We start from the raw sequence: 12,316 nt of genomic DNA on the forward strand, positions 1-12,316 counted from the left end.
ACCATTTTTTAATGCCATTTTCCAATCTCAACACTATTCACCATCCCTAACACCATTTACAGTCCCTGCTGAGGCAGCACATCCACCATCTATAATACTGTTTTGCATGCCTATCAAATAACTATTCCTAACCATTTATTACACTCCAATGGCCCATTCATTCCTCCATTACCAAGCCTATCACCATTTGCTATCCCTAACACTTTCCATGTCTTTCTTTCTTTCTTTCCATCTGACGGCTGTATCTATCTCTTTTTCCTCTGTCTGTCTGACAACCTAATGACTGTTATTTATTACCCAGCAGCCCCTGCTTTAGCCAGGCACACACCAAAGCTGGTTGCTCTGTCCTCAGGCAAACTCTCTCTCTCTCTCTCATTTCATTACTCTCACTATCGATGCCTCTCTCTCTCTCTCTCTCTCTCTTTATATGCGCTGTCTGGCACTTTCCCTGTCTCATTTCTTCTTCTTCTTCTGTCTTGCCTTCTGTTTGTTGTTTTTTCCCTGTCGCTCTCCATCCTCTGTTTGTTTTTTCCTCTAACCATGTCGCTGTTTATACACACAAACAAACACGCACAAACACACACACACACACACACACACACACATGCTGCTGTCACCAGAGGCAGAGGACTCTCTCTAGACACCTCTCTGTCTGGTGACATCCAGACGACATTGGACTGTGTGTGTGTGTGTGTGTGTGCATCTGAGTTTGCAGTTGTGCATGTATGAGTGTGTGTTTGTCCTTGTGTGTGTGTTTTATATCTTTATAGACAGATAGATATAGATAGATATCTGTGCACATGTCACTTCCTCCGTGCAGCAGCAGAAAAAAATAAAGGATGTTTTCACTAATCAGACTAAAGATTGAAAGGATGGAGTGATAAGAAAGGATGGAGGCAGCGGTGGAGGAGACGGGAAGGGAGGAGAGCGAGACAAGTTGTGAACGAGTTTATGAAAGGAGGATGGCGGGAATAAATGAGGAGGTGTAGATGGAGGGAGGCGAGAGGAGCAGAGGATGAAGATGAAAAAAGAGGAAAAGAGAGCAAGACTTAAGAGGGAATTAAAGATGAAACCATGTTGGCATGTTTGTCAACTTTGCCCCACAGCTATGTGTGTGTGTGTGTGTGTGTGTGTGTGTGTGTGTGCATGCGCGTGTGTGTATATGTGCAATTACAGCCACTTACAGCTGTGGAGCCTAATTAGCCTTCAACAGCACCCTCATTAGTCTGGTTTCTACTACAGGGGCCAAGTGGGATACTCTGGTTTCCACTAGCAGGTCAAAAAAAAAAAAAAAAAAAAGTCCTTGAAGTGTTCAGAAAAAATGAAAATTTAAACATCTACGGTTTCCATGACAACCGAGGGGAAACTCCATCTGCTGATGAAGATCGTGTGATACAGCAAAAAAAAACTCCAGTGCAGCTACTAAACAGACCTTCACGGTGAGATCGATTTGTAACCGTAAACTTTGTCTATCACCTGAATCATCAGTAAAGCATGCAGAGTAAAGCACTTTTAGCTTCAAACACCAGCGATTAGACCCATCGGCTGGAACGAGCAACGAACTTCAACATCACTATCTGCTAAATCCTCAAATTCTGTTTGCAGCTCAAACAGTTATTGGTCAGTTCTTCAGGTTCTGGATCAACTAATAAGTCATTTCAAGCTTCAAGGAATCTTAAAGCTCAACAGAAGTATTGACTTTATGTTGTGATGATCCTTGTTGCCCAGTCTGACCTTTGCAGCAGCTGCAATCAGTTCAATGAGTGTTGGAGGTTTGTTCAAACTGCAGAAACAACCTGTTGAATCCTGCGACGACAATAATGAACACAAATGTAACTGATCATTGCAAATACTTGCACCAGCTTGCAGGTTTTCCTGATTCCTACAACACTTCATCACTGTGTATCAACAAGTCCTACCAGTTTAAATCTCAACAAGCCCAGTTCTTCCGCTTGTTGTCAGTGCTTAAAGGGTAATTCCGGTTTATTTAAACCTGGTGTTGCGGCTCTACGGGTCATGCTAACTTCACCAGCTCTGTTATAGAGACTCAAGAGAAACGAGGACTCGTCGCCGTGATGACCGTTCCAGGCGCCTCGTTTCTGTGTTCGCCTTCCCGTCTGACTTTGAGACAAACAATTACAATGATTCATGTAAAAATCATGTTTATTGGAAAGCTGTGAGCTACAGCAGCAGCTTGTTGTGCAGAAAGTTAGAATGACACATAGAGTCACAATGCCCACATTTATGGGGAAATGAATTATCCTTTAACTGCCTGGGTAACAACTACCTGACGAGGCTTAATTCATTCCCTAAAAATGTCAACTTCCTGGCTGGTTATCTCTAATCTAAACAGACCGTCACACACTGATTATCTCAGAAAAAAATGTTACATATTGTACTGAGTTCTTGTTACAAGCATTCAGACAACCTGCTCTCAAATTTAACAATAATAATCACTGGTTTCAACTGGTTTATTTGATTTACAACTGGGTGTCAGACCCTCGGCGTGTGTGTGTGGTATATATGATTACATTTAAGAAACACAATGAGTATATATATATGTGTGTGTGTGTGTGCAGGTAGGTGTTCCTGGTCTTAAAGCCTCATTAGGTGAGCATATGGAGCGATCCGCCGACAGTCCAGCGGTGATGTGGAGCAGAAACGAGACTGACTCAGCACTGCTGCTGCTGAATTACAGCGAGAGGGTTTTTTTTTTTTTTTTTTAGTTCTTTTTAATATGATGGAGCCGACTTTGACTTGGCTTCAGATATCGGCCGGCAGAGGATTTTATGTTGTCTTTAAGAAAAAAAGGTAGAATGTCTTTAATTAGTTCTTCTTTGTCCTCTGAGTGTGAACAACCTGTTGGTTTTTTTTTTTTTTTTTTAACTGTGGGGTCAAAATGTAAAACGATCAGCTCATTAATTCTTGAAATATTCATGTTTAGAGACATCGGTAGTGTGTGGTTTAACATCAATAAATCATTACCACTGTAATGGTGTAATTACTGCGAACAAGAACACTGTCCGCCTCCAGTCTGACACTGAATCAATATTAAAGAAACATTTCATCTCTACTGTCATTTTTTAAACCAGTTCTTCAGTCAGTTGGTCGTTTAGAGAGGATGCTGCTGAGATAATCAGTCAAGTTGGTGACGTCTTACTGAACGAAAACGTGTTTCCTGGTCATTTTTGGTAAAATAAGACACACAAGCACAGAGGATGTAAACATTTTAGGTATGAAAATGTCTTCTGTCCTCCTCATCTCCTATCTGCTTCCCTTCATCCATCATCCCTCCTGTCCCTACCCCCTCTTCTTCCTCCTCCTCTTCTTCTTCTTACTTCCTTCTCCTGATTTCCTCTCCTCCGCTGAGATGGGGGTAAAAGGAGAGCAGAGGAAACAAGAGGGAGAAGGAGAAAAGGAGGCTGCTGGCTGTCATGTCAGATCGTCTTCAAAATCAGACTTCAGACTCAGCGACACGCTGAGTGACACATCTCTGTCCCGCTCCGTCTCTCTCTCTCTCTCTCTCTGCCTCGTCTTCCTCTCGCTCGATTCTGATTTACTTCTGTGTGACTTTCTATTGTTGAAGCATGAACCAGCGTGCCAGCGAGCGCTCTGTAGGACTTGCAAAAATTTTATCGCTGTTTTGCGACCGGCAATCGTACGTTCCACAGTTATTTCAGATTTGCAGATTTCCATCTTGCACCTTGCAGCCATTCTTCATGCCTCGTTGGCTGAGACGCTCAGACTTGCTAAAATTTGCTCCAGAATTACTAAAAAATGAAATTCAAATCTCGCCTGTGGCGACAGAGAGGCTGCACTGACCACAGACTCTCACTCACGGCTCTTTTCTGCACTATTTTTATCTTCCAGATCTATATATGTGTGAGCAGTTTGTGTCTCTGTGTTCACTGTCAGTCAAACATTTTATATATTTCTAATGATTTATTGCAGTTGTTGTATTCACATACAAACAATAAAACTGTATTTTTTTATTTGTTTGTGTCACTTATACAACAAAAAGTCAGATTTGCTGCATGAAACACACCCATTGATGGTTTTCATCATAATTGTAAAGACTCCAAACAATTTTTTTCCACAAAAAATTATCTTTTTTTTTTTCTTTACTACAAATAAACACAATTATTTAACAAGACACACTGCTGGAGGTTGTTTTACTTTATTAAAATCCACATCACTTCAAAGCACAGTAATAAACAGAGCAATGCAAGAACAGAATTGACTCCAAAATCATATTAAACAACAACAACAACAAAAAAATATGAATAAGTATTCTGTTGGTGTGAATTTATGATACTTCTGGCGATGTTAGATCATGATAGATACAATTTAATTTGTGTTTGTGTGTCTTCATTGTTTGTTTTGTTTACAGCAGATGTTTATTATGATGTGTTGCCATGTTGTGATGAGTAGTGTGGACGTATATATTCCTGTATTTTCATCGTGTAAACTTTTGTGGACCCCGGGAGGAACAGCTGCTGCTATGCAGTAGTGATCTCCACACCGTTACTGTCCAAATACAACTTCCTGCATGTTGCATCGTCCTGTATAGAACTTCTGTGTGAAACATGATGGAGTCACAGAGTCGTGGAGGTGCAGGTCATCCGGTGGACATGTGGGATCAGATGCATTTTGAAATTTCGCCAACTTAGTGAAGACGTGTTCTCTCCCATCTTCTTCCAGTTCACTATGAATGGTTGATATCTGAAAGGAAAGGGGGGCCTCCTCATCCTCCTCCTCCTCTCCTCCCCTCCCCATTCTCCCCCCTTTTCTTGCTCGCCCTGATGCTTTGCCCCTATTGTTCTCCTGCCTACACACACACACACACACACACACACACACACACACACACACACACACACACACTGGTACAAAACAATGCCTGAAACGTGAATGGAGCAGCCACCACAGGGAGAGTTGTAAGCTGTTGGCGCCCAGACTAGTGCTGACTGACTCTCTCTCTCCTTCTGTTTGTCTATGTCTCTCTCTCTCTCTTGCTGAATCCCGTCTTATTCCGTTTTGAGCGCGTATGAAAAGCTCGCGCGCACATCTCGTTCCGCTCTCAGCTGCCGCGCGAGCAAATTAACCCCCGAGAAGATAATTTTTCTCTAAACCCTCTTAACTGGGGGGTGAAATAAGGAGGGGTGGAAGGTGGGGGGTGAGGGGTGAGGGGGGGGGGGTCTGGTAAGGGGCGGGGCTGATGGTGGTCTTCATGGTTGCTAAGGGCAACCATAAGGGGAGTGAGCAAGGAGGTGGAAGGCGTGCGTGTGCGTGTGTGTGTGTGTGTGTGCGGCGCGTGCGTGTGGGACCTGCCAACGTCCCGCTGTGCGACCCCTCGCGCCAATTCCATCTCACACAACTGGTTGAGAGAGAGAGAGAGAGAGAGAGAGAGAGAGAGCGAGAGAGAGACCGACCAAGACGCGCAAGGGTGAGAGAGAGAGAGACATAGACGCAGACGCAGAGAGAGAGAGAGAGAGCGAGAGAGAGAGAGAGAGAGAGAGAGAGAGAGAGAGAGAGAGAGAGAGAGAGAGAGGGGATGGCTGGTAGGATTTAGCCCCGGCAGCGTCTTTTCCCGTCCAACACCGCTTATTACCTTTCTCTCCACGCGCTTGGAAACGGATTTACGCGCACGAAAGGAGGTTTGTTTGGCTCATTGATTTATCTATTCTCATGCTTTCATCATCTCCCTGCTGTTTTGCATCCATCTCTGCCTCTCATTTATTCATTGTTATTTCTCACCTCTTTAAATTAAGCGTTTTATTTTGGCCCCGTCGACCGCAGCTGAGGCTACAGGTCGCGGGAATGCGTTTAATGGCGATTAGCTGGCGGGTAATTAGGGCCGTTAACGGTCAAATTAACCTGGTAGTGGCAGCGGAGGAGGAGGAGCGGTGAGGTGATACAGGCTTGGGGGGTCTCTGTGCAAGAAGGGCTTGTTTTTGTCTTGGTTGGAGGGTCTCCGGTGTGTGCGCGAGGAGACAGCGAGTGGCGGCGGTGGTGGTGGTGGTGGTGGCGGCGGCGGAGGGGGACAATGAGCGGGGCTGTTGTTTGGCGACGCTGAGCGCGGTGCACCCCCCCCCCCCCCAAAAAAAAAAAAAAAAAAAAAAAAATCCGTTGATCCGGCTCCTTCTGGAAGCAACGGAGGGGAAATATTTGAAATGATATATATATACATGTCCAGTTAAACAGCTCGGGTCAATCACATGGCAACATGGATCAATCACAGCAGAGCCCGGATCAATCACACAGACTGGCTCCGGTCTGGTTGGTGTTTTTGTGCGCCGTTTCTTCATGATGTGATGGAGCAACAGAAGGGGGAATAATATCAATATCATATTTTATAATGTTCATGCGGGTTCAACAGGGAGCTGCGTGATATTTTTTAATCTCTTGTGGAGTCTTTTTAATAATTCCTGCAGGGATGTATAGCTGCTATATGATATTTGCTCCATACTGTTACCCATATAGGGGCGTTTGTTGCTCTCGGGGAAGGGGAGGAGGGTGGGGGGGGTGGTGGGGGGGGGGGCGGACATATACGGTCAAATGTTAAATCTGCCTCTGTGCATCTGACACGTGTGTCTGTCATCTGTTCATGTGTGTGTGTGTGTGTGTTTGTCTGTAGGTGTGTATTCAGCGTGTGTGTGTGTGCGGAGTCTGGAGAATAATAGCAAAAAATCCCGAAGGCGCATGAAGTTGTTTATGCGCCTCGACAACAATAACAACAACAACAGTGCAATAAAAACCCAAGAATATTATACAATGCGCGCGCAGAAAGAAAGAGGGAGAGAGAGAGAGAGACCGAAAGGGGGGCGGGGAGGGAGGTGGATGGATGGATAGGTTGGGGGGGGGTGGATGGATGGATGGGGGGGTGCGAGGGGTCTCAACCATTTTCGATGAAGCGCGTGTTAAAAAAAAACAGAAACGCACGCACATGACGACAGACAGACTGAAATCAGATCATAATCACATCCAGGCATGTGTCAGATGTAAATGAGGTCAACGTGAGGAAGAGAAATATATATATATATATATATTACAATCAAACCGACAATGTATTGTTATAGAGTCGATAGCCTGCGATGATGATGATGATGATTATTATTATTGATATTATTGTCTGCTGCGGTATTTTGTCTTCTACAAAGAGGTTGGAGGTTTGAAGGCAGGAGTCTTTTCTCTGTCAGCCTCTTTATCCCTCCACAATAGACAAGGGGGCTGCTTGTTGGGAATTTGGCGCTTCACTTGTTTTGCTCAATAAGGAATTCACTCTGAGCCCCTCTCACTGTTGTTGTTGTTGATGATGATGTCGAAGACCTCTACGAACCCCCCCCCCCCCCCCTCACCCTTACACTCGCTGCTCTTTTATCACCACTGATTATTACTTATCATTATTCCTGTCGATTGGCTAATTAATTGATCGTTTAACGGTGTTTTGTTTTGGGGTTTTTTTTTTGGGGGGGGGGGGGGGGGGGGGGGGGGGGGGTTGTGTGAGTTGTCTGCCCATGGCGTCACACTCAGCCGCCTTTTGTTCCCTGTGTAAATCTGCTGGGAAAGAACTCGTTTAAATCGCTTCATTAACCCAAATTAATCGCCTCACAAACATTTTCATTATGAAAAGTCAACATTATTTTTTTTCTTCTGATATTATTGTGGTGACTTAAAGTGAGGCTGTCTAGTGAACAGTGAAGTCTGGTGACCTTCTTAATGCTTCATGTGTCTGAAATATTTCAACGTGGACTTTTATTATTGCTGCGATTTCTTCTTCTTTTTTTTTTTTTTAAAAAAAGAAATCCTTTATGATCATAATATCAGCGTATAATTTGAAATCTTTCTTTGTTTTTGGAAGGAGCGTGAAGGTAGAGCTCGAATAAAAACATGTCGCCATATTAGAAGCTTTTTTTTTTTTTTTTTTGCCCCCCAAAATGGAGGGGGAGGAGGCTCAGAGGAGCTCATTAGCAATGCAAATTAGTTTTTTTTTTTCTTCAACGGGGGCTCGGGCACCTGCTGTCTCGAGCATGCGCGCGCTGCTGGATGGCTGAGTGGCTTCCTCCCTCCCCACCCCCCCCCACCTCCCACCCCTCAGCTTCGGGAGCGCGCCTCCCCCCTCCCCCCCCCCCCCCTCCTCTTCCTCCTCCTCATTAGAATTATGCTCTATTTCTACTGCGCGCTCCCGCTATTGGAGCTTTGACGGATAAAAAAAAAAAAAAAAAATGAGAAGAAGATCTCCAGCGCCGTCTCTGTGCGTCTTGTTCACAACATCCTTTAGCATCACAAAAGGAGGAGGAGGAGGACAGGAGAGGAGAAGAAGAAGAAAAGGAGGCGAGGAATGACAGGAGAGGAGCTTTTTTTAAAAAAAAGGGTGAATGAAAAGTAAGACAGAAGGAGAAGAAGTCAAGAAGGGACCAAGATGGAAGAGTTGACAAACTGTAGTGGAGACAGATGAGGAGTGTGATGGACAGAAGATGAAGGAGCAGTGCAGATGTATGATCAGCAAAATCTGATTAAAGTTAATTAAATGATTATTTTAAAGCTATATGTGATATTATTGGATGATTATTACTGATGCATTAAGATGCAAAGCTGCAATTTAATGCTGCAGCTAATTTGGACTACTTTATGTAAATATGGATGTCTTAACCTATAACAATACATCATATTTTATCAGGTGGTCATAGGTTTTTATATGTAAAGTTATAATCTGCAAAGTAACTATAGCTGTCAGATAAATGCATAAAACAGAAGAACGCTAGTAAAGCACAAGTATTCACAGCTGCTCTTTGATGACTTTTATTAATTTTATGAGATTTGCTTATAAACCAGATTTTGAACTGATGCCATGTGAGTCCATCACAAACACTGACACTTTATTTCTATTTGGTGTAAAACATGTTTTTAGTGTTTACAGCACTTTTTATGCAGCAATATTCATCCCAAATCCCAAATAAATCTAGTTGTACTCGTGTTACTGGACAGTTACATGTCTGAGTAACATCACTATTTATCCATATAACATATAAAACATCTATTATTGTTATTATCTGGTATAATAACAATGCTTTATGCTCATTATTATGTTTTATCACCTTCATCAATTGAGCCCAGTTAGTGTCAAAGAGAAGAAAGAAAGAAGAGGAAGAACACAGTCAATGCTAAAATAACACAAAGGTTAATATGCAAAAGAAGAGATGGATGAATGGAGGAGATGAGAAGACGAGGGAGGGAAGGAAAGAAGAAGAAGGAAGAAGTAAAGACAGCAGACATCAGAGACAGAAGAGACAAATGAAGGAGAAAGTGGAAAAAGTGTGAAGTGTTTGAATAATGAAAGATGAGAGGAGGGTAAAAGAAAAAAAGGACAGTACAAATTAAAAGATAAAAGAGACAAGAGGACAGAAAAGAAGATGTTAGAAGAAAAGAGCCTCGAAGAAGAGGAAAGCAGTTCAAATAAAATAAAAAGGAAAGACGGTGAAGAAAGGAAGAAAGTAGAGAAGTTGACAAGAAAGGAAAGCGGTAAGTGGACAAAATGGAGGATGAAAGGAAGGTGGACAAGTTAAAGGAGATAAGAAGAGACAAACAGGAAACTGAGAAGAGTGATGTTAGAAGAAAAGAGAAGGAGGTGAAGAGGGAGAAGGTACAAGAACAAAATGAAAGGAGATGATGAGAGGAAAAAAAAGAAACATGAAGTAAAAAGAAGAGCCGATACAGAGGAGAAGGAAGTTGGACAAGTTTCGGAGGAGATGACAGGAAATGAAAAGAGGAGACAAGATGGAGGTTAAATGGACAAACTAGAAGAGAAAAGATGAAGGCAGAAGAGAGGAGAGGAGTGTAATGAAAGGAATATGGGGGCAAAGATAGAAGATGGGAGGAGAGTGGACAATTAAAATGAAGAAATGAGGAGAGACATTAAAGGAGAACAAAGATGGCGGCCAGAAGGAGAGTGAACAATAGAAAACTGGAGGCAAATTAGAAGAGAAACAAGATGAAGTTTAGTGAACAAATAAGGGGGGGAAGTTACGGGGGGGTGGGGGGGGTGACGCCAACTAACCTCGGAAAAAAAAAAAATCAGACGAGCCGACGGAGGGAAACGGTTGTAACAGACATCAAACATGGCGTCCGCGGCGGGAGGACAAGGAGGAAATTGTTCAATGATGTACAGTTCGTTTCCTCCGCTCCTTTCACATCACATGCACATCATGAGGCTTTTGAAATTCCGTGAAACACATAAAACCAGCGTGTAGAAACAATTCTCTCCATTCCCAGTAGTCCGCTCGGCACGTGTGTGCACAGGAATGTAAAGTTTTTTTTTTTTTTCCCACCTCGTACGGCCGCATCAGGGCTACATTTGATTTTCTAGTTCTAGATGAGTGAAGATGGTGGCAAAAAACTAGTCGAATGGATTTGGAAACTACATGAAATCATTAGAAAACTAGATATCGCGTTATCTAAAATGGAGTTCGTCCATTTCTCTCCAAACATGAGTGAGATAACTCATCAGTCCGTTAACGGAGCATCCGCTGGTGTTTCTGTTCATTTATAAAGACCAAACCATTGGTTCCCACTGGTGGAAGTTGGTTAGCAGAGGTGGTAAGACATCCAGTTATCTTGTATCAAAAATAGCCACACACCTAAAAAAAATGGCGTTTGTTGAGTGAAACAGCACCTTTACTTTTCCCCTGAAGGTTAATAGCAAAGCCTCCCATCAGTTTTTACCTTTATAGACAGTTTTTTCTTCGCTGTATTCTCAGTAGCTTGAGTTATGTAATCCATCCCAGTGAGCATCATTGTCTTCATTACTGTTGTAAAAATACACCTCAGCAACATTGTGGTGAATGCAGACTGATGGTAAAAGTCTGCAATCCGTTATCGAAACAACAGGAACATTATTTCTGACAGCAAACACAGACATGATGAGCTTCACTGTGATAGATTAATATAGATCCAGCCAGTTTCACTGCAAGCTGGTTTTCATACTGCTGGGAAATGAATGAAAGAACTCATGAATGAATGAATAGAAACCATAGAAACCATTAGAAAACCATTAATAGTAATGTTGGGTGATTTGTAACAAATGGGCTAAAAACACCTGAATCCATCTCTTTTGTAAACTGAAACTGAAACCTCAGACTTCCTGTGAGTGAAGCAGAGATATATGTAGGAATCTGAGGAAACTTTGATATATTGATTATAGGCGACCATAAAATAAAAACCTGGAAGTTTGAGCAGACACATGATGGACCTGCTGAAAGCTTCAAAGAGTGGAAGAGGACACATTTTTGGATGGTTAGCGACAGTTAGCGTTTGGTGGCTACTGCATGAAAATACATCTGTCTGGAGATACACTTGATTAGTGCTGACATCATCAGTTGATTAAGTGGTTATCGATTACTGGTTTAAGTCATTCGAGAAGCAAAATTGCAGAATCGTCACTGGTTCCAGCGTCTTCAATGACAGGATTTGCTTCTTTTCTCTGCATTGCATCTTTGAACTGTTGGTCACCATGGGAAGTGGACATTCACTACTTTCTGGCATTGCAGAAATATAAAATAATACTCAACAGATTAATTGTTGATGAGAATAATAATCTGCTGCAGCTCTACAGTTGGGTTTTTGTGCATTATAGTGGTGGCTGTTTGTCACATCCAGTTGCTAACAGTCATGATCTGGTCCGTCCATGTTTTTTTTCTCCAACAACCGCAGCTTTCCCAGACAAGACAGCGAGAGAGAAAAAGACAACGCTGGAGCACAACGAGATTCCACGGTGCACAGTTTAGATGCTGCACAGCAGATATGAAGAGATTATTTGACCGGAAAATAAAATATGAAAAAAAAAAAAAAAAAAAACCTCTGCTGGAAAGACTTAGGAGATAACATCAAATCGGTATTAAGCTACACAGACAGATAGTGTGGCCATGGATAAAATATTTAGCTGGCTTTCCAAATCAGCCTTTTCCCCCCCTCTCGCTCTGCATATGTGTATGTGTGTGTATGTGTGTGTGTGTGTGTGTGTGTGTGTTTCCCCCCCAAATCCTAACCGGCATGCCTGTTCGCTGTGGAAAACAGGGTCAGGCTGGAGAAAAAAAAAAGAGAAAGACAGAAAGAGAGAGCAAGCACATGATGGGCAGATAAAGGCTTGTCTGTGTCTGAGGGAGAAGAGAGAGAGGAGGATGAGAGGAGGAGGAGGAGGAGGAGGGCAGCATGATGAAGGGGCCTCTCTGTTGAAGGAGGGAATTGCGGCTCTATAGAAGGGCTCCCATGGCGGACAGAAACAAGGCATTTAGTCTGTGAGTCGGCCTCTGTAACGCCA

General features: G+C 42.9%; 1 protein-coding gene across 1 annotated transcript in view; it reads left to right on the forward strand.

The window, feature by feature from the left end:
• The first annotated feature begins 5,483 nt into the window (after positions 1–5,483).
• Positions 5,484–12,316, forward strand: part of si:ch211-137a8.4 (neurofilament heavy polypeptide) — a 37,647-nt gene continuing 30,814 nt past the window's right edge. The window contains exon 1 of the mRNA XM_044355229.1: positions 5,484–5,657. The gene's annotated coding sequence lies outside the window, so the exon portion shown is untranslated. The remainder of the gene's footprint in view (positions 5,658–12,316) is intronic.

The sequence above is a fragment of the Thunnus albacares genome, chromosome 6 (genome assembly GCF_914725855.1).
Source record: "Thunnus albacares chromosome 6, fThuAlb1.1, whole genome shotgun sequence".
Lineage (NCBI taxonomy): Eukaryota > Metazoa > Chordata > Actinopteri > Scombriformes > Scombridae > Thunnus > Thunnus albacares.